This window comes from Gossypium arboreum, chromosome 6 (genome assembly GCF_025698485.1).
Source record: "Gossypium arboreum isolate Shixiya-1 chromosome 6, ASM2569848v2, whole genome shotgun sequence".
Classification (NCBI taxonomy): Eukaryota; Viridiplantae; Streptophyta; class Magnoliopsida; order Malvales; family Malvaceae; genus Gossypium; species Gossypium arboreum.
Window position 1 is genome coordinate 104,195,573 of NC_069075.1, and position 24,119 is coordinate 104,219,691.

The following is a 24,119-nucleotide window of genomic DNA, read 5'->3' on the forward strand; positions in this document are numbered from 1 at the left end:
CCCTTTCTTGCAAACACTTCCATTTTTTTTTAAAAGTGTTTTTGAACTAATTATATAAAACTAGTTAACTTTAGTTAAAAATAAAAAAGGATTTACATATGTAGTGAATTAGCGAAATTTTTAACAATAATAATTTATTTAAATAATTATCTTAATTAGAGTAATTAAATTAATAAAAATATTTAAATTAATTAAAATAAAATGATACTATATTAAAAGACTTGGAATGTAATTTACCTATAAAATATTGCGATTTAGTTTAATTTAAACTTTAATATAATAATATTTTACCTTATTTACTAAAAAAATGTGAAAGAAGAAAAGTACATGCACAATTATATCTTAAGTGTTGTACTTTTAATCTTCATAATAATAAAATATTGATAATGGTTGATAAATATTTCGTGCGTAAATATGTGGACTTGTCTATTTAAAACACATTTTCATTGATTTTATAAATAAAATAATTATAATTAGGCTTTATTTTTAGTTTAATTATATATTAAGAGTATTTCATCATATTTACAGGAAGAACTTGAATGAAGATAAAAATCTACTAAGAAATTGAAACCAAATAAATCACTGATGGAATAAGATGATATTTTTAAAGAATAAAATTGAGATTTGGTTTTATTATTTTAAAATTTATTAAATTACATTTTTAAATATATTTGTATTAAAATTATTTTGTATTTTCTTGTCTATTTTACAATTCCCACTTTACAATTGTACCAATACTTGTTGGTTAGGTCTTCTATTTTAATAACTAATAATATAATAGTAAATTATCTTAAAGAGATATAGTTTTATATGGAAAAAAAAGTTGCTGTCACTTCGTTTGCTATAACTTATGGTAAGTTTAATTACTATATTATTTTAACATAAAATATAATTTTCACTAAAAATAAATTTATGACTTAAAAGATTAAAATTCCTCAATAAAAAAAACAATTGAGTGTTTAAAAAATATATAAAAAATTAATTGACCGCTTCCGTTAACTAAAATTGTCTGTCGATCAAGTTGGTGATAACCTCATTGATGTGATAAATGAAAGCCATCAAAAACTGCTATGTGGCATGTTAGATCAACAAAAAAAAAAGGTTAAAATATGCATATAGAATGAATAGACAAATAGTTTTCTAAATTCATTTTGGAAGAATATTAAATTAAAAATTTGAAAAATTATAAAAATATTAAAATTATTAAAATTTCTAAAAATATATAAAAACATTATGTGTAAAAAAACATTGATATTCTTCTTCAGTCTATCATGATAGTAATCATTTTCAATGAACATATGGATTCTTATTTGTTAACATGTTTAATTTCTAGGGAAATGATTGTATGAAACAGTGACGCCACGTCATCTGTATCCTTTTCTAATAGTTTTATACCACATCAGTACTCTTATCCTGAAAAAAATCAAATCCAAATTAAAATACTGAAATTCAGGATAAGAATACTGATGTGGGATAAAACTATTAGAAAGGGATACAGATGATGTGGCGTCACTATTTCATACAATCATTTCTCTAATTTCTAATGCAATTACTCAATTCACAAGAAAAATACCGCTAATATCAAATAATAAAAAAATAAAATAATAAAATCAAACATATCAAATAATAATAAAGTTTGACTTTTTATTTGGTGGTGAAAACAAAACTTATCTAATAATGCTAAAAGCTATTTGAATGAAAATGTTTTGTTAATGTTTGAAAAGTTGAGATATTAAAGAAATAAATTCTACATTGCTTAGACATAAACTGAGAACTTTGTTTATAAATTATTATACTTTATTGGATTAGTAAGAACCAAGTTAAGAAGGTGGTTACGTGTTTGAGAATTGGGCTCAAATAACCAATATAACATAAATTAGTGAATTTTCTTGTGTGTGATATATCGTGGTGTCTACCCTTTTATTTGTGAAGCTATATTTAGTCAAGTTTAGATTCATTGAACCTTTTTTAAACTATTTTTGGCTAAACCAAATTCACATATCGTTGTTATTTTTATCAATAAAAATTCTATATATACCATGGTTCATTTTGCACTCTAAACACACCTTAAAAACCATTCTCCTCTCACTCTTACTTTCTCCCTTTTGAGTTTGCAGAGTATTTTCTGTTATCGTCTATTGTTGATTCTTGTTCACGTTTTATAATTGAAGAGCTTATTGAATTTTGAGGGATATACAATATGAAAAAAATATCATTAATGACAATTTTCAACACGTCTCAAACTATTTAACTCGTATTCTTGGTTCGCTAACTTAGTGCAATATTTGCCAATAGCTAGTGCATTTATTGATAGTACTAAATATTAGTTATAATTCTATATAACAATAACATTGATTAAGTGCTATCCAATTTAAAATAATAAGTGCAATTTAAAATAGATGCAAAGTATAATTAAGTGTTAATAATTATAACACTAACAATAAAAATAATAAAATATAATTAAAAATTATTTTATATTTTATATAAAAACAATATTAATAAAATAATTATGATCATATTTATTGTTGTTTTGTATCGATAATCTTTTATCCTATTTATTGGAAAATAAACGTGAAAGAAAAAAATCATATAGACGATTAGATTACTTTTGTTATTATTAATAATATATGCAATATTTATATTGAAGTTTGTATTATTTTTAATTTATTTAATTATATTTAATGAATAAAATTTAATTAATATTACTTCTTATTATCAAATATATCAATAAATTATTATTTTAAAATCAATTTAATAATACAATAAATAGTAAAAGGCATTGTCAAATTAATGTTTATACATACATACATACATAAATCAAGTTCAAATTGATAGCTGCATTCATAAAAATTCTTTCAAAAAGCAACCTTAGTAATTTGTGAGGATTTAATCTCTATACTTTTATTTGTTCAAAATTGGTCCCTTTATATTTTGGCTGTCTTATTTTTTTTTCTATTCATTAACTTTTTTCATTAACTCTATTAAAAAATTATGTATAATCACGATTTAGCCCTCAACCTTTAAATTTTTTGCCAATTTGACAAACTCTTTTTTTTCCTTATAAAAGCTATAACATATAAAAAATATAATTATATTAAAAATTATAAAAGATATAAACTGATTAAAAATTTTATAAATTTTTTGAAATGAGTCAACAAATTAACACTACAACAAAACAACCCTAAGACAATACTTTTGGGCCAACACTTTCCTAAGTATCAAGATAAACTTGCTTATATACGCTTTGGCCAACTCTTGGTATAAGGGTCAAGATATGCATGCCTAAGACAGTGCTTAAATAAGTGTCAGTTTTGTCCAACACTATGTCGACTTTTGTTATACCTTTCCCAACTATATAAAAGTGTTTCTATATGAAAAGCGTAAGACGACTCTTTTTGGACTACATCGACCCTTTTTTGGGTTGTTTAAATTTGTACCTTTAAGCAACTTTTTTGGGTGTTGGCAAAATCTAATCATATCCCGACCTTTTTAGGAAGAGTTGGGAAAATATTAACCTATCCCAACTTTTTTTTATGTCTTGGAAAATATTTTATTTAACCCAACTTTTTTTGTGTTGCCTTTGTCTGCTCATGATTTATCCCAACCTTTTTGAACTACGTCGTTTTAGATTTTCCCATTCCTAAACAGCTAAATTGTTTTCCCATTTGCCACCAATCCATTTCAAATTTCCCCCCAAAATCAAATCCCTAAAACTACCCGTCTACCCTATTCGACCATTTCCAATTTTCCCCAAAATCAAATCCCTAATAGGTAATGAGGATTTTCATGATTTTTATTATTTGAATGAGGATCGTCGATGCTGCTTAATTCTCAGTAATGTCAGCTCTTGCATGCCTGAATTGTAACTTGTTACAACTGTGAGCCACGCTCCTTTCTCCATTATTTCCTTTTTTTCTCTTCTTTTATTTCTCTTCTCATTCTTTCCCTCTCTATATCATATAAAAAAAGTCATAATCATCAATAATTGTCAGCTCAGGAGCTCAAATCACTGATTTCACAAAGGAGGTTGATTATCAAGTATAATGTAACACCCCAAACCCGGCCTAAAAGTTAGGCCAGAATCTGGCGTGTCCCATTGAAGTGTTTTTCGAAAATCATGTCCTCATTGAAAACCCTTCTTACTATTCAAAACCTCTGGCCATTTTAAAACTTGTGAAACGTTAATTCCCTTAAAACCTTACTTGCTGTGGAAGCTTACTTTTAAACAGTTACAGAAACGTGATATTTTGGAAAATAGTTGTTGTTTTGGAAAAATCATGCCCTACTTCTAACAGATATTAAGCATACTAAATAAATTTTCCAAATAAAAAGTTAAGAAAATAAAGAGGCCTTAATACAACCCAAATAAAAAACCAAAGTGCTCAACTAAATAAATGAAATAGAAAAAAAATGTGCAGTTGTATGGTCGTCTCCAAGTCCCTCTATGACACCGATCCACCTAACGTTGGGGATTACCTGCACAGTTAATAAACGGGGTGAGTTTACGAAAACTCAGTGTGTACTCCCCTTACTAGAGTAACAGTCAATATACAGAAACAGAAACAGAAACAATCTGGGCCAGAGCCCTTTAATAGTAACAGTACAGTCCAGTTTAAAGCATATGTGGGCCAAAGCCCGTTACAATATCATTTGGGTCACAGCCTATAACAGAATCAATTGGGCCTAGCCCATCTCAGTAACAAAACAGAATGTGTGAATCCATGGATGCATGTTATCCCATCCAACCCTGTACACCATCTCTATCCAACCTAACACACCATGTGGGGATAGAATCGACCCACCCAGCCCTACACACCAAGTATGAGGATAAAATTAACCTATCTAACCCTACACGCCAAATGGTACCGTAAAATGACACATATCCGATACATGCAACATAGCTACCAGATAGCAGGCTAAAAGCCTTTCAGTCTCCCTTCTCTTCACAACAATCCAACCTAATGCAATGCAGCAGAATAATATGGCATGCTCGTATGCAGATATCAAATCATAACATCATCATCACATCAGAACAGATACACATGCTTTAATTATCATGCTTTTACATACATTTTAGTATCAGATTAGAGTATAGGGATCTAGGTAACGCTTACCGACTCTAAATCAGGTCATTGTCGACTTGGGAGACCTGTGCAACCTTGTAGAACATTTCAAACAATTCGGGCTCATACGCCCGTGTACCCGCCCGTGTGGGCCCACATGACCCAAATTTAGATACGACTATGTGACCTACATAGCCTAGTCTAATAATTATCACAAGTTACAAATTCAATCCATGTAGGGCCCACGAGCCTATTAGGCCCACACGGCCCATCTAGGCCCAACGTGGACTAGAACTACCTAAGTCGTATGCGCGACATGACAAGTCTATCTGTATCCCAATTATCAGTGAAGTTTACATAAGCGGGTCCACGGGGCCCATTGGGTCTATTTGGCCCATTGAGGCCCATCGAGGCCCAGAACAGCGCCAGCACACGAGAACGCTTGTGGCGGCCTCTATAGTATATCGCCCATGACTTTTGGGCTTGGCTCGCCCTACGTGCGTTTGCACGCTTGTGAGGCCCCGAATGCCGAGGTTTGGCTTTTTGGCTTTTGCCGACTTCCAACAAAGAAGAGCGTGAATACACACTTGTTTATAAGAACGCGCTGAAGTAGTCCACAATCACCAACCTTGGCACATCTTGCATTGGGTCTTAATCCCTTTTTTTCCCCCACTAACTCATCTGGTTTGCTCTATTTAAAGCCAGCTTCTCACCAATTCCTATGTTAGTTTCCCGATGTGGGATTACTTTCAACCATTAGGAAAATTCATTATTTTCTTATGACCACTTCAACTACAGAGTTCCAGTCCAACTCCACCTCCTACACAGCTCAAACAGTAAAGTAAATACTCCCTTGCGCATCCCAAGACTTGAACCTTAGACCTCACAGTTACACAACACGCCACCTTGACACTCCACTACAGACTCTTTCTGTGTCATATTTTATCCTCAATTAATTATAAGGTCTATAGGCCAAAGTCCAAGTTCCTTTAAAAGAAAAACCAAAATAAATTACAAGAGCCAAGACATGAACCCAGGCTCTCTTGCAACCTTAATGACGCCAAAACCACTAGATCACAAGCTTCCTTGTGTCATTTATTTACCACAATAATTTAAAAGACATTCATCCAAGCACCCAGGGTTTTATTCACTTATTACCAAAATTTTTGCTAAAGCCCAGGTTTGAACCCAAGATTTCTCCAACACTTCTCAGGGCCATTAACCACAAAAGCAGACATTTAATTGTGTCATTTCCTTGTACAATTAAATACTTATATACAACCTCCTTACGAACCCATACTCAAGGCCCAATACTTTTAGGCCCAAATTCGGGGTGTTACAATTCTACCCTATTAAAGAAATTTCGTCCTTGAAATTTCCAACTATTCGAACAAGCGCTTTGCTCAATCTACACCACTACGCTCCTGCTACGCACTCTAGTTCCAAACTACACTAATACACTTTAACTTAATCTCAAAACCTCTCACACCCAACCAAACATCTAACCACAGAAGCAAACAAATATTTACCACACATGCATACAATTTCTATATTCAAACATCACATTCAAACAAAAAAAACCTGACTTAGAAGGAACTGTGATCCCTCTTCCTACTGTACTCCAAGCGCCTAGCCTGAAGTGTTTCACCATACGCTTTAACTCTTGCCTCGAACACTTCTTCCAGTACTTCCCTTACCAATCGAGTTAGTACCTTCGTACCAAGCTCCGGGTTATTGTTACCCGAAGTTGGCAGGCTTACCTTAACTATAGTTTCCTGAACCATTTCATGTTCTAGGGAGACGGGCAACTCCTCGCAACCTTGTTTGCCTTCGGAATCCATCACAGTATTGTTGCTAACTTAAAAAAAATCTAATTTTCAGAACATACACTGAATAAATACAAAATCTAACTTTAAGTACAGTTTGACAGAAAACTTACGGGTTCAGCGTCGGAGACTCGGCAATCACACTTTCAGGAAAATATTTAGAAAAACATTTCAAATACTTCAAATCTTTTCAAACCTTTTTGAAACAATTCTTTCAAAAATCCAATTTTAAAACCCATTCTACAGTCGAGTTTTACAACCTGACTCTGATACCACTAAATGTAACACCCCAAACCCGGCCTAAAAGTTAGGCCCGAATTTGGCGTGTCACATTGAAGTGTTTTTTGAAAACTATGTCCTCATGGAAAACCCTTTTTACTATTCAAAACCTCTGGCCATTTTAAAACTTGTGAAACGTTAATTCCCTTAAAACCTTACTTGCTGCGGAAGCTTACTTTTAAACAGTTATGGAAACGTGATATTTTGGAAAAAAATTATTGTTTTGGAAAAACCGTGCCCCACTTCTAACAGGTATTAAGCATACTAAATAAATTTCTCAAATAAAAAGTTAAGAAAATAAAGAGGCCTTGATACAACCCAAATAAAAACCAAAGTGCTTAACTAAATAAACGAAATAGAAAAAAAAAATGTACAGTTGTGTGGTCGTCTCCGAGTCCCCCTGCGACACTGATCCACCTAACGCTGGGGATTACTTGCACAGTTAATAAACGGGGTGAGTTTATGACAAATCAATGTGTAATCCCCTTACTAGAGTAACAGTCAATATACGTAAAGAAACAATGGGCGAGCCCTTTAACAAGAATAAAGATAGTCCAGTTCAGAGCATACGTGGGCCAAAGCCAGTTACAATATCATTTGGTTCACAGCCCAAAACAGAATCAATTGAGCCTAGCCCATCTCAGTAACAAAACAGAATGTGTGAATGCAAGGATGCATGCTATCCCATCCAACCTTGCACACCATCTCCGTCCAACCTAACACACCATGTAGGGATAGAATCGACCCACCCAGCCCTACACACCAAGTATGAGGATAAAATTAAACTATCTAACCCTATACGCCAAATGGTACTGTAAAACGGCACATATTCAATACATACAGCATAACTTCCAAATAGCAGGCTAAAAGCCTTTCAGTCTCCCTTCTCTTCACAACAATCCAACCCAATGTAATGCAACAGATTAATATGGCATGCTCGTATGCAGATATCAAATCATAACATCATCATCACATTAGAACAGATACACATGCTTTAATTATCATGCTTTTACATACATCATAGTATCAGATTAGAGTAGAGGGCAACCTTGCAGAACATTTCAAACAATTCGGGCTCATACACCCGTGTACCCTGTCCGTGTGGCCCACACGGCCAAAATTTAAATATGGCAATGTGACCTACATAGCCCAGTCTAATAATTATAACAAGTTGTAGATTCAATCTGTGTGGAGCCCACGAGCTCATTGGGCCCACACAGCCCATCTAGGCCCAACGTGGCCCAGAACTACCTAAGTCGTATGCGCGACATGACAAGTCTATTTGCATCCCATTTATCAATGAAGTTTACACAAGTAGGTCCACGAGGCCCATTGGGCCCATTTGGCACTTCGAGGCCCATTGAGGCCCAGAACAGCCCCAGCACACGAGAACGCTCGTGGCGGCCTCTACAGTCTATCGCCCATGACTTGTGGGCTTGGCTCGGCCTACGTACGTTCGCACATTCAAACAGTAAAATAAATACTCCCTTGCGTATCCTAAGACTTAAACCTTAGACTTCACAGTTACACAACACGCCACCTTGCCACTCCACCACAGGCTTTTTTTATGTCATATTTTATCCTCAATTAATTATAAGGTTTATAGGCCAAAGTCCAGGTTCCTTTAAAAGAAAAACCAAAATAAATTGTAAGAGCCAAGACTTGAATCTAGGCTCCCTTACAACCTTAATGACGCTACAACCATTAGACCACAAGCTTCCTTGTGTCATTTATTTACCACAATAATTTAAAAGGCCTTCATCCAAGCACCCAAGGTTTTATTCACTTATTACCAAAATTTTTGCTAAAGCCCAGGTTTGAATCCAAGATTTCTCCAACACTTCTAAGGGCCATTAACCACAAAAGCAGACATTTAATTGTGTCATTTCCTTGTATAATTAAATACTTATATACAACCTCCTTACGGACCCATACTCAAGGCCCAATACTTTTAGGCCCAAATTCTGGGCGTTACATATAATCATTTTCTTTTAAGTTTCGCTTATATTTTAAATTTTGTCATTGATAAGCGATGATCTTGAAATGTGATTTTGCGCTTTTTCTTTCTTTCCTTTTTTTTTTTTTCGAGTTAGAGATAGGTTTGCATATAGTCTTCCTTTGGATCAATGGTCTGGAATTTGTGGAAGAGGAAGTTATTTGTTTTGATTAGTTTTCTAGCTAATTTTAGCATTGGATTAAACCTGATATCTTGTGAATAATTTGTACGTAATTATTGACACCTAGGCTATCTTCTATGCGACGATGGTAATTCCTCAAGTGACCTAGGCTATCTTCTTTTTTTTATTGTGCGAGTCTTCTTGCTTCAAAATCTAGTAACTCCTTTCTTTTCTTTTTTTCTTTTTCATTTTTCATGCATTTTTAGTTGTTTATGCCATTGTTTTTCTTTTTTCAAATCTCAAATTTGAGATTTTCACAGTTTCAAAGTTTATTTAAAAAAAAATTTACATGCTATTTTGCTTTTTTTTTAATCTATAATTTTCATTCCATTTACTTTTTTTACATCATCAAATTTATATTTTTCATGCCATTTGCACATGGACATTGTTGTTGGGTTTAGACCTAAAGCGTAATTGTTGTACAATTAATAAGATTTCAATTCCAAGGTTTTATAAATACTAACTCCTTCCATCTCCCTTCTCTGTTTTCCTTTTGTACTGAGAGTTTATCATCATTTTTTTCTTTCTTGATTCTTCTCTACCAGTCGACTTCGAGCTATTGCTAAACTGAAGCTTGGAGATCTCTTTCATTTAGCTAGTATAGTATCAAGGTGATTCATTTATTCTGCGTATGAATGTCTATCTCTAATTGGTTGATAGAAATTGTGAATGGATCAATCTATCATTTTCAGTCTGTAAAAGAACCCTGAAATTAGTAGAGTAGGCAGTGTCTCAAATAGGTAAAGGCAGGAAACATGAACCCTTTTTTATCATTAACAATTTGTATGCTATAAACTGCTTTGCCAAATAAAGGTGAGATATTAAGTGATTACTAATGTGTGTGATCCGTAACTATTGTTTACTTTATCCTTTTAAATACTTTTATTATGCTATTAGCACTTATTTGTTTATTCACTTGTTTTTGCTAGTTGATTCTATTTTATTTTGTGTTTTTAACCAAGGTAGGATTTTTTTAGGCCCAATAAACAATAGTAAGTTGAGAATTTTTATATTACATATTTATATTAGTTAAATATGTCCTACTTCAACTCTTCTTTTCTTTTGGTATTTTTTTATTTCAACTAGCAACATAAATTTTCTTTTGTTTATATCCAAAGTTCTTTGACTAAATGTGTCTTTTGTTTGATATTAGTGTGTATTGTATCATACATGTTATGCATGGTTGATGCAATTGATTTGGTCATGTATGATATCAATTTACTATTGACAATGATATAGTATTTATTTCGGGATTTATTGTCTTCAACTCTATGTTGTTGAAGTAGGGTGAACTATATAAAGTGCAGAGCTTATAATATTGTATTAATTTAGTCATTCTATTAGTCTAGTTGTCAATTTTGAGCCCTAAACTAATCCTCTTATAATCTTATTGCAGGTGATGATGTTGTCCCTTACAGACATGGAGAAATATCTGCCCATTCCTTGAATGTCGCCAGATTTTGAAACCTCATGAAGGGTAATTATTTAGACTCTTACAATAATAGTAACAAGTTAATTTTTAATTCACAAAACCAGACAAAGTTTTAAGTTTTTGATCTAGTTTGTGTAGGATTGGTCATTACACAATCCTTAAAGGGATGAATGAGGTATGCAATTGGCTTACAACAAGCCTGGGGCTCGAGGGATAACGTTAAATATTGATGCAGTCGTAAACCAACTAAAAATATGAAAAGCGCACCTATCAATTAATAGTATAACTATAGTGAGCATATATATTGTTCCCACGAAGACTAAAAGTACTAGTGATTACTGTCTTTCTATTATTTTAACCGAAAAATTAGAGTGATTGATTGAAACTAAAATTAACTAAATTAATTAACTAAAGAATAGGAAAAAGAAAAATCAGGAAAGTAAATGATTAACAACCAAGAAGCGAGACAATATCTAGGAAAGAATCCACCTAGATTTCATTAGTCATTATCAATCTAAATTACGCAATTTATTCACTTGGTATCTTGATCTGTAGAAATCCCTAAATTATACTAATATCTCTATTCAAGATTAAGAACAATTGGCTCTAGGTTGATTAATTGAAATTTCTTTCTAATTAAAACCTCTTCTATCGCATTAACTTGATCTATGGATCCCCCATCAGATTTGACTCTAATCCAGTAGATTTATGTCATTTTATTTCTAGGACTGCATGCAACTCCAGTCAATTATGCTAGATATACTCTTAAATAAGGTCTATTTTTCCTCAAATTCAAGCATATCAAACATGGATTAATAGTCTAGAAATACTAAACCAAGGATTAAACACACATAAATGAGAACAAGATCCAAATATTTATTATGTAAAAATAGAAATCAAATAATAGAATCCATCCTAGGGTTCATCTTCTTAGGTATTTGGAAAATTAGTTTGTGATAGCAAATAAAAACATTTCAAAAACAGTATAATCACAAGAAATAAAGAAACTCATAATAAACTTCAAAGAAATCAAAAGGAGATCTTCAATCATGATGGAAATCTACTTCAGAGTCGACTTCAATGGTGTTTTTTCAGTTGTTTTCTTGAATATTCTATGACGGCTTACCCTATTTTCTTATCTTTGTCATATATAAGTCTTAAAATGCTCAAAAAACTAAAAAAAATACATTTTCTCACATGTTTGGAGTGCGATTCGTGATTTCCACATAGTTTGGCACATGGCTGTGTGTCAAGTCCGTTTGGAATGGCTCAGCCTGTGTTTGTCATGCATGACTAGTTGTTCAATGACTATCTCCCACTCAATATTTTAAAAACATGCAAGGTTTTATTTATCTCAAATTTCAATAATGATCATACAATAGTCCTAGTGGCATTCTTACCTAATCTAAATGACATGCTTCTAATACATGTTATGGAAATTTTATAATATCCATTCATAAGAGTAAGTCAATCTTAAAACAAATAATTTTGATTCTTCATAATTTTTCTTTTGAGGAAAAACCGAAGAAGTGAATGAGAACCATGCACCAGGTAAGGTCCTAAGAAAAGGAGGTGAGTCAAATTTGACAGCTTAAAAACCAAGCCTTCCCTAGCCAGAACCAATTCTAGACATGCACTTTCTGATTACCACACTTCTCACAGTTATCGAATAATCTAAAGAAGTGAATAAAACAATACAACACATGTATTTTCTCATTACCACACTTCTTATTTTTAATCGATCAACTGTGGATCATCTCATATATATATCACAACTATAACATTACATAATATAAATATTATAAACAATTATAAAAGAAATATATAATGAGATAGGTAATTAAAATAAAATTGTCAGCCAAGATTTTCATGGTTCTATTTCTAGAAAATAAATGGAAAAATAAAATTATATAAATTTTCACCACAAGGCATTCCTTGGGACTTCTACCGCCATCGCATCGTTTCCTCGTCATGGACTCCTTTTGGAAAAATTACATTTAAGTCCTATGTTCATTTCTGGTTCACAAGAATTCTATGAATTTTTTAAAAAATAGCCCTACGTGGAGATGAAAGTCCACGGTCTATTTCCTAAGAACCACAACCTCGGCAAAAAAAAATTATATAAAAAATATATAATATCGAATCCAATCCCATAAATAACTCAAAACATGCATAAGATCTAAAGAATGTCACTTTCTATGTAATCAAATCATTCAAGGAGAAGAGAAATTTATTTTGATTATCTGTTTATACTTATAGATAGAACACAACCTGACTTATGATACCAATTGTTGGAAAAACGAGTTTGAAAAATGCAACAGAAAATAAATTTAGGGAAAAACTAGAGTTTTAAAATTTTTCCAAAACAAGATCTTGGTTGTGATATCTAAAGTAATAAACACTTAATCAAAATTGTACCTTTTCGATTTGTCTAGGATGAACGCTTCGACCGAGTAGTCTTCTCTGCTATCCTCAAGCTCACGTATACCGAGTGAGCTCGCTTTGAATTAGAAAAATTTTCACAAAAATTATAGTGGGGTAATTTTTCAATTTCTCTAAACTTTTGGGTCAAGTTGTAAATCAGAAAAATATCTTTATAAGTTTTCTAGAATAATCTCTTTAGAGAATTTTTTCTCTACAACTTTCTCTTAAATTTAAGTGTGTGTAAATAATGACCCAAGGCTCGTTTTATATAGGGAGAGTTGAGAGAATTCAACTATAATTAAACTTAATCATTGTAATATTAAATTAATATAATATAAATATTAGATTAAATTTAATGTTAAACTTATTAAAAGAATAGAATATTTATATACAAGATAAACATTAAATTTAATATTAAGATAATCACTTTAATATTAAATTAATAAAATATTATTAAGATAAGTATTAAATTAAATTTAATATTAAACTATTAAAATAATATTATTTTTGGAATAATTAATCTGAAATTGAATTCTCTGGTAGAGTCCGAGTAGGAGTTTAACACTTCCACTGCTCAACCATCGACTACCAACCGTTGCCGTCTATCGAGATGCCACCATCACATCCACTAGCACCGTCATGTCTCGTGATGTAGGTACGACATATTTACAGTAACCCGAGCCAGTTCAGCTGCTTTTGGTTCGATCTGGGTCAGTGACGACTTGACAGGTCCAGTTTAGCCACCGATTGTACTACCGACCCAATTTCATATATCGAGCCCAGTTCGACCAGTTTTTGGGTCTTAGTCTCAGTTTTGGGCTTATGGGCCCAATTTACGGTCTTAGGTCCAATTTTCAAGTTTAATTACCCATTAGGTCAATTGTCTGACTTGAAAATTAACTTCAAAAAATATCATATTAATTTTAATTGATTTGATTAATTTAACTTTACTTAATCAAAATTAATTTTTCCAAAAATCATTTAAAATTTCCAAATTAATTTTTCAAGAAAATTTTTTAATCAAATTCTCTAGTTGAACAATTCTTATGACCACTTAATTTAATTCCACATCGAATAAATCGACTAAATTAAATTATTCCCAAAGTCGTAGAATTTTTTTATGATTCAAATGTAGTTCGATCGAGTTTTTGTTCAGCTAGCGCAGGGACCAATCGGGCATATACAATTAGGCTTTAATGATTGCAATTATGTCCAGAAGTATCGTTCCGATAATTCACAATTTCTTAATCATGGAGTCAGTCCATAAGAAGTACCATGATTGAAAAGTCTTTATTGTATACTCTTTACGAAAGTAGTTCTTCCAATTGCTTTGTCCAGTGACCTCGCCATGTGTGTGTTACCCTTATATGATATCCTTGATTCTTTTGAGTTAAATTTGTTCACTCAATACAATCCTATTTTATCTAATTTTCACCATTATGTATTTTAATGATTAATATGACCACTGTCAAAAAATGATTGTGATAAATTGCTCATTTGAGAACAAGCAACCTGTGGCCACATTCCATATTTATCAATCCACACAATGCCAATGAGAGGATATCTTTAACTCTTTAATTGAGCTATGAATTCCACTATTGCTAGTAAATCCATGCCACACGCAAGTCATGTACCCAACATACCGACTATGGGCTCGATCATCTTTAGATGATAAGCCTCTACATATACCAAAGCACATGCGTTGCATACGCATGGTCAATGAGTAACTCAGGATTTAGGTAAATCACACCATGAACATCACAAGTGAATTAATTCATCTTGGGTCCAATCTAATATATTGTTCTTCTAATGAATACATCTATGTCCCTACGCGTGGAGTCAACTGCTCCGATAGCCAAGATTAGCCATCTCCCCAATTGGAGTTCTAGACGACATAATAATCTTATTCAGTATTTGAATCAAATGCTCACTTTGATTCTTTTATGGGATTATGGACTCATTTAGATTATCTATTGAAGTATATTGTCTTTCTCGCAATGTAAACGTTCTTTACAATGCCACTTATTTTCAGTTTGAACTTTAGACAATCAATAAACAAATATTTCCTTGTCACAATTTCACTATGCATGCAAAATATAAAAGATATATATACAAAAGGCATAATAGTGAAATGTGAAATTAACTTTATTTATTTATTCATCATTCAAAAAAAATAGAAAACAATTATGTGTTTACTATAATATGGACACATTTCCCAACAAATAGGCTTTTCAAAAGTTGGAAAAAAAAAGTCATAAATAACATGGCACCTGAGCCAACTATGTAAGGTGTTGGTGCAAACAAGGTCTAACCAAACCTTTTTAAGGTTGCCTTAGACAGGTCTATCCAAACCTTTTTTAGGTTGCCTTAGACGAGTCTATCCCAACCTTTTTAAGGTTGCCCTAGACGGGTCTATCCTAACCTCTTTAAGGTTGCCTTAGACGAGTCTATCCTAACCTTTTTTTTCATTGTCTATTTCCTCATATGCCAACCTTTTCTAAAGGTTGACCTTGACTAGGTCTTTGCCAACCATTCAATAAAGGTCAGCTTATATTGAATTATGCCGATCCCTTTTCAAAAGTGTTGCGGCACCTATGCCAACAGCACTAAAGACAACGTTTTTAGAAACGTCGAGGGAAACATCGTGATGACCTATGCCAACCATTTTTGTGTCGTCTTAAGTAAAAAAAAAAAGTGTTGTGATATGCCTATTTTGTTGTAGTAATAATAAAAAACTTTGAAACTTAATATTAACCAACACTACATTAGAAATCATTAGTCAGTTAATTATAAGTTTATTTTTACACAATTGAAAAACTAATTTTCTTAGTGATAAATTTTGTAAAAGTTCCTCTCTTTCAACTCTTCCCACTTTCTTCTTCAATGTTCCCTCAACTCTCCTGACTTCCCCTAATAATCGAAACTAACAAACAAAACCTTCACTTTTCATTTTTGTAAAAAATCAAAACTCAAAAAGAAGAGAGGAAAAGAAACATTTATGTCCCACAACAAATCTAATGAAGCACCACTTTTATTGAAGGTTGTTCTCTGATTTTTGTGCAAAGTAAAAAAGTTTTAATTCTTGTTTCTGATTTTCAAAAAAAAAATTCAAGAACTTTATTTAATTTTGGTATAATGATTTATTTAGCCCTCAAACTATACAAAAAAAGTCATTTTAGCCCTTCATTTATTTTTTTGTCTTTTGTAGCTCTTAAACTTATGTTTTTTTTTGTCAAAACATCCCAAAATGAATGAAGAAGTTAACTTTTTTAATTTTGTTAACGGTGCATACACGTGGATGACATGTCAACATTTAATTATTTTTTAAAATTTTAAAAAATTGAAAAATTGTAAAAACTATTTTTAAAATTAAAATTCTTAAAAATTCTTAAAAAATATTTTTAATATTAATTAAATGTTGATGTGTTATCTATGTGGCAATCCATGTGTATGCCACACCAGCAAAGTTAATAACTTTCTATTTATTTTGGGGTGATTTGAAAAAAAAATACAAGTTTAAAGACTAAAAGAGTCGAAAAATTAAATGGAGGGCTAAAATTACTTTTTTGAAAAGTTAAAAGGCCAAAGAAGTTACTACGCCTTTAATTTTTTTTTTGTGCTCGATGAAATAACACATGCAAACTGCAAAAAGGAAAGAAAAAAAGTGAAAAGACATTTTCAGTAAAAGAAAATATATTTATTTCGAATGTATTTTTGTATGTTTTTAACTATTGGTTTCTGGTATGCGTCAAAAAATAATAGAGATGAATTATAGAAAGAGAAGAGAGAATCTAGAAGAATGAGAGAGGGAATAGAATAATTCTTCTTTTCTTTTCATAACTGTTTTCTTTGCCCTTTGCATTATAATAAAGAGGACAAGTAACCAATTACAATTGGCATCAGTTAGCTACTATTTCTTCCCAAAACGATGTGTTTACAGTATGGCAATTAAAGGAAATAAACTAACAAGATAACATTTAAGGAAATATAAACAGTAAATGGTTTAACCCATAACAAGTAGGCCCCCTTTGCAGCAGATCCTTGTCCTCAAGGATCAAAATGGGGGAAACGACGAGGAAGATCATTCCAGTCTTCCCATATAGAATCTTCAGGAAAAGTATCTGCCCATTTGACTAAAACTTCTGTAGCAACGGCATTACCCTTCTTAACCATTCGCCGGTTCAAAATCTGAATTGGTTCCTTAAGCAATGAACCATCAGCATGGGTAACTGGTAATTGAGCTGAGACCGTGGCTGTGCCTATATGCTTCTTGAGTTGGGATACATGAAAAGTTGGTGGGATTCTAGCAGCGGAAGGAAGTGTCAGCTTATAAGCAACTTGACCTATGCGTGACTCCACTGGAAAAGGGCCAAAATAACGGGGAGTAAGCTTTTGATTTCGAAATTTCTTCAATGAATGTCGGCGATAAGGTTAGAGTTTCACATAAACCAAGTCACCAACTATAAATTCTCTATCAGAACGTTTACGGTCAGCTATTTGCTTTATCCTTTCCTGAGTTTTTTTCAAATGAAACCACAACAGCTCATTGACATTTTCCCTGTGCTGAAGGCATGCCACAGCAGCTACTCGAGATAGTCCAGCCAGGTAAGGCAAATGGATTGGAGGCTCTTACCCATACAAGGCTTCATATGAATAGCAGTGTGGTAAATGGTATTATACCACCATTTGGCTAAAGGCAACCAAGTAGCCTACTCTGATGGTTTCTCCCCCAATATATAGCACAAGTACCCTTCAAGGCATTTGTTTAGTTCTTCTATTTGGCCATCAGTTTGTGGGTGGTATGCTGTGGATAAGTGCAGCTGAGTACCAAGGCTTTTGAATAGCTCCTGCCAAACGTGGCTCAAGAATACCTTATCCCAGTTTGATACTATGGATTCAGGAGTCCCATGAAGCTTGTAAATGTGCTGGAAATACTCATTCGCCATTAAAGTAGCAATGAAAGGATGACTTAGGGCTATGAAGTGACCATACTTGGTCATACGGTCGATGACGACTAGAATGGTGCTCTTCCCTCTCGAAATATAAAGCCCTTCCACAAAGTCCATGCTTATGGCGGTCCAAGCTTTAGCAGGAATTGGTAAGGGCTGTAGCAGTCTAGGGTAGGCAGAATTATCACCTTTGCATGTTTGACAAACTATACACTCTCGTGTCCAACGACAGACATCCTTAGAAAGCCCTTTCCAATATACCATGCTAGACAACCGTGAGGAGTAGTTTGCATTCCCGAATGACCACCTATGGCACCTCCATGAAATAGATTAAATAATTGCCACCTGAGGGTAACGTTACTGCCAATGACAATTTTGCATTTCCTTTGAAGAAGTAACCCATCCTAGGAATATTTAGGATGGGTGTGTAGTTGAGATTGTAGGTCTTGACAGAGTTGTAGAGGTTGAAATCATTAGCACACGACTCGAATATATGAGATCAAATGTCTGACCAAATAAGGGATGACTGACCAGTACATTGAAACAACTGCCCGTCCTGCATGTGAGGCCAACGTAACAAAGCATCTGCTACAGTGTTGTGAATGCCCTTTTTGTAAGTAATAGAAAAATCATAACCAAGCATTTTAGTCACCAATTTTTGTTGATAAAAGGTGATTGCTTGATTATCAGTCAAAAATTTGAGACTTTGGTGGTCGGTTTGAATAAAAAAATGACGACCAACCAAGTAAGGGTGCCATTTTTTAATTGCCATAATAACATCCATCATCTCTTTATCGTAGATAGATAAAGCTTGGTGAGTCACACCGAGAGCCTTACTGAAATAAGCTACAGGTTGTCCATTTTGCTGTAGGACTGCCCCAACACCCTGGCCGCATGCATCAGTCTCAATACAGAACTATTCTGTGAAGTTCGAAAGAGTGAAAACCAGTGTACTACAAATAGCTTCCTTAAAAGTCTGGAAGGCAGACTGAGCTAGTTCGGTCCATTGCCAAGGCACCACTTTTCGAAGGAGAGTTGTAAGAAGGGCAACTATAATCCCACAGCCTTTGATAAAACGGCGGTAGTAACCAAAAAGTCCAAGAAAGCCTCGTAAGTCCTTCACCAATTGCAAAATTGGCCAAGTAAGTACCCCTTCAACCTTGGACTTATCCATGCTGATAGAACCAGCTGCTATCAAGTGTTTCAAATACTCGATTTGGTGTGTACCAAAATTACATTAGGATTTTTTGCAAACAATATTTGGAGTCGAAGGACTTGAAGAACCAATGGTAAATGCTACAAATGCTCAGGCCAAGTCTTGGAATAGATGGGTATGTCATAAAAAAAAAACAAGACGAATTTTCGAAGGAATTATTTGAACACTTGGTTCATTAATGCTTGAAAACTCAATGGCACATTGGTCAAGCCGAAAGGCATGACCAAGAACTCGTAGTGTCCTTCATGGGTCTGAAAAGTAGTTTTGTGAATGTCTTGCTCACACATACAGACTTGATGATAACCAGAGCGAAGGTCGAGTTTAGAAAAAACAGTGGCCCCTCCCAATTCGTCCAACAGCTCATCAATAACTAGAATCGAAAATTTATCCTTGATTGTGATTTGGATAAATTGGCGATAATCAACACACATGCGTCAACTGTCATCTTTCTTTTTGACCATGACAAAGGAAGATGCAAAGGGACTTGTACTATCTCGTATCACACCAGCCTGTAGCATTTCTTGGATTAATTTTTCAATTTCATTTTTTTGGATAGCAGGGTATCTATAGGTGCATTCACGAACCACTTCGGTTTCATCTTGTAAGGGAATCCGGTGGTTCTATGGTCTATGAGGAGGAAGACCCGTGGGAGGTTGAAAAACATCATCAAATTCCTGGAGGAGACTGGTTAATGCAGAATTTGAACTGGAAGGCAATAATGATAACACTAATTGAGCCGACACCGAGAACAGCATAGGGCAAGGGCCAGTGTGTAACAAACTAAAATTCATAGGAAGCTGACTACCCGACACCAATTGAAGACGACCAGGTGCGATGCCCTGGAGTAAACATTGTTGATTCTGATATGAAAATTGTATAGTCAGACTTCTAAAATCCCAAACAATGGATCCCAAAGAAGACAACCATTGAGCCCCGAGTATTAAGTCATAGCCTTTGATGGGGAGAACCAAAAAATCCGTACTAAACTGGTAGTCTTGAATTGTCCAAATAACGGATGCACATAACCCTTGAGTAAACAATTTGTCACCACTAGCAGTGAGCACCTGTAGGCGATCGGCAGGAACAATGGAAAGCTTCAATTTCTTAGTTAAGCGGCGTCAATAAAGTTATGAGTATTCCCGATATCAACTAAAAGAATCACCTCCACTTGATCAATGGAAGCTACTAGTCGCATAGTGTGGGGACCTTGGGTGCCCATTGCATGTAACGAAAGAACTGGGGAAAGAGGAAGAACATCCGATGCATTTGTCTCCAATTGGTCCGAGTAGTCTTGAAACTCCTCATTGGTTGGACTTGTCAACATGTCAATAGTATGAACCATGGGATCGATCACCAGTTGATAGAGTTGAGCCTTGTTACACCGATGACCTAATGTGTACTTAGAAGAACACCAAAAACATAGACCCCGTTTCCACCTATCGTCCATGTCAGATTGTGAAAGAGATTTAGTTGGAAATTTAGAAGGAATAACAACTGAACCCCTGACAGTAGGTGTAGTAATATTAGAACTAGGAGTTTTCGACCTTTGAAAATTGGGTTGCAGGAAACCAATAGCCTTGCTGTTCGAACTAGGAAACATGGTCTTTGAATACATAGACCCTTCAGTCAATATGGTGTGTTTTTTAGTAGTCCCCTTTAAAATACATTCGACTTGTTTAGCTATCAGGTATCCATCCACAAGATTTTGGGGTTTAAAGAGCTTAAGATATTGGCTGACCTCATGTTGCAAATTGCTGATGAAAATACCTAAAGCATGTAGTTCAGGAATGTGTATTTGGTTGAGTAAACTTACAAAACGATCGTAAAACTGGTCTACAGTGCCCTGTTGTTTAAGAGAGACGAGTTCCTCTATGGGATCTTGATAAATATCGGATCCAAATCAGGATTGTAAGCCACGTGCATAGAGGTCCCATGTTAACTGATGCAAGCCTCCGTGCGGCTGTGCAAAGAAATGATGCCAGTCCAAGGCTTTGCCCTCCAAATGAAGCATAACCAACCGAACTTTGGTATGGTCCTCTACGCCCTCTGCCTCAAAAAATTGTTTGAGTTTAGACCATCACCTCCTGAAGTCGGTACCATCAAACCGAGGACAATCGTAACAAAAATTTTGAAGCTTGGGCTCCAAAGATAGACAACGAGCAAACGGGCCTACAGGATCGAGGTCTGCCTTTGGAGAAAGTATAATGGAGTCACGAGGAGGAAAACCAAGAGGAGAGTCCCCAAGGATCCCCTTCCCTTTACTCTGATGGATATTTCTAGTGCCGCCATGCTGTGGTTGACCAAGAAATTGCTTGAGCACAGAATACAACTTAAAGCGCATATCCCCTTTAAATCCTTCTTGAAACTCCTTGAGCCGTGTGTCGAGTTTTGCATCAATGTCGACGCGAAACTGAGAGAGCTCCTGTTGAAGTGGACCTATTTCCTTTTGCAGTCAGATGGTGACGCCGTCAATAGCCATGAGGAACGTACTGTTTCTGATACCCTTGGTATGCGTCAGAAAATAATAGAGAGGAATTATAGAAAGAGAGAAGAGAATCTAAAAGAGAGGGAATAGAGTAATTCTTCTTTTCTTTTCATAACCGTTTTCCTTCCCCTTTGCATCATAATAAAGAGGACAAGTAACCAATTACACCTAGCATCGGTTAGCTGCTATTTCTTCCCAAAACGGTGCGTTTACAGTATGGCAATTAAAGGAAATAAACTAACAAGATAACATTTAAGGAAATATAAACAGTAAATGATTTAACCCATAACAGTTTCCCCTTCGCTTTTATAAACCAGATTTAAAGTCCCTTTTAATATCAAAATTTTTTAGATTTACTTCCAAGCCCATTCGAATTCAAATTTTCACCCAAACCAAACTCCTACTTCAATTTTAACTTTCGAAGTTTTTTCATTTTAAATTTGTTTTTTTTTTTTTTGTGTGTGTGTGTGATTTATCTTGCTATTTTATTTTAAAATATGTATAGTAATCACCTAATGATATCCTATTAATTTTAAAGTAAACCCTAATTTAATATTAATTTAACATTAATCTTTAATGTTAATATGATATTTATCCTAATATTGTTGCTGGCGTTACGGAGAAAAATATAAAAAATTGAAACCCTATCTTGTCAGCTAATTAAACTTTGAAAAATAAATGTAAAAAAATATTTGGTATTTAGGTATTAATTTATTGCATGTTAAAATAGACAAAAATAAAAATGTGAGTTCAACTATTTTATTAAGATAACAATGTTATTATAAGTGGCTTAAGTTGTTAATAATTGAAGTTAAATGATGCAATTTGATTAAATTAAAAGTTCATGATCTATTTAAAGATTGAAGTTAAGTTCAATGATATATAATGTAAACTACCTAATATACACTGTATTTATTGTGATTAAATAAGAATTATAAGTTGAAATCTCTTAATTAATAGTATCTTTAGTTTTTTTTCTTTCTATCTTTAATTTGTTGGCACATATGAGAAAAATTATTATTTTGAAAAATTCTATAATTTTTTAAAATTATTAAAGAAAAAATAAAAAAAGTAGGAGCTAAATTGCGAAAAGTTGTAAAGGTTGATAGGCTAAATTTGTGGTTGTACCTAATTTTTTAACAAAGTTAATGGAGTGACTAAAAGTGAGAAAATCGAAAATTAAAGGGACCAACTTTAAGCAAATAAAAGTAGAGAAACTAAATCCGCATAAATTACTAAATAAGGAGGTATCCTAAAAATTTAATCCAACAAATAATGTTGTTATTATTATGAATATCTTACTAAGTGGATGTCCATCAAAATCAAGATATGTTTTGATGTACTTTAAATTCTTATAGTCATTAGAAGTAGATTTCTATTTCATTTATATTTCTTATGCCTATAAATAGAGACATTGGAGAAGCTTTGTAAATATTTTGATTGATCAATAAAATGTGCTCTCTCTTTTGCTCTCCCATTTTCTTTGTTCTTTACTCTCTATCTATTTATTTTATAACATGTTATCAGCACAATTCACTTTTAATTGTTTTCTCCATAAGTCACAAAAAATTTTCCTTTTCACCAAGCCTTATCCCTTTTAAGCAACAACCAATGCAATAGCCGGTCACTCAAATTTGCTACTCAAGTTGTTGTTGATTGCCCTCTAGAGCTACTGTTATTTCAGTATTTAATTGATGCCTACGCATTATGGGTAATCATTATGCAAAGAAATTTATATAATCCTTACATTGTATGTTTTTGATTGATTTTTGGTAAAATTATTTTATGAAAAATATTATTTAATTGATGCCTGCGCATTATGGGTAATCATTATGCAAAGAAATTTATATAATCCTTACATTGTATGTTTTTGATTGATTTTGGTAAAATTATTTTATGAAAAATATTATTACTTCAAGGTTTCTTTTAAATTAAGATTCTTTTATTAAATTATAGTATGTATGATATTTGGTTGGTCAAAATTTTTATGACTAAATTATTGTTATTAAATATGCTTGATATTATTGTATTATATATTTTAAATTGAATTTATAAATATTTGATTAGAGTATAAATAAGATTTTATAACATATATGTGGTATTAAAATTTGGTACAATGTGTATCGGATAATTTTCAAGCATCGTACACAAAAATTTTGATTTTTGTTAAATAATTTGTTTACTATTATATTATAAATGTTATTACGAAATCAAAGTTGTTTTACTACTTGTAATAGTTCTCATGATAATAGCCAAGGTGATAACAAT

The 24,119-nt window shown here is 33.2% G+C and overlaps 1 pseudogene; it reads left to right on the forward strand.

The window, feature by feature from the left end:
• Positions 1-21,632: 21,632 nt before the first annotated feature.
• Positions 21,633-24,119, forward strand: part of LOC108485101 (ribulose bisphosphate carboxylase large chain-like) — a 29,849-nt pseudogene continuing 27,362 nt past the window's right edge.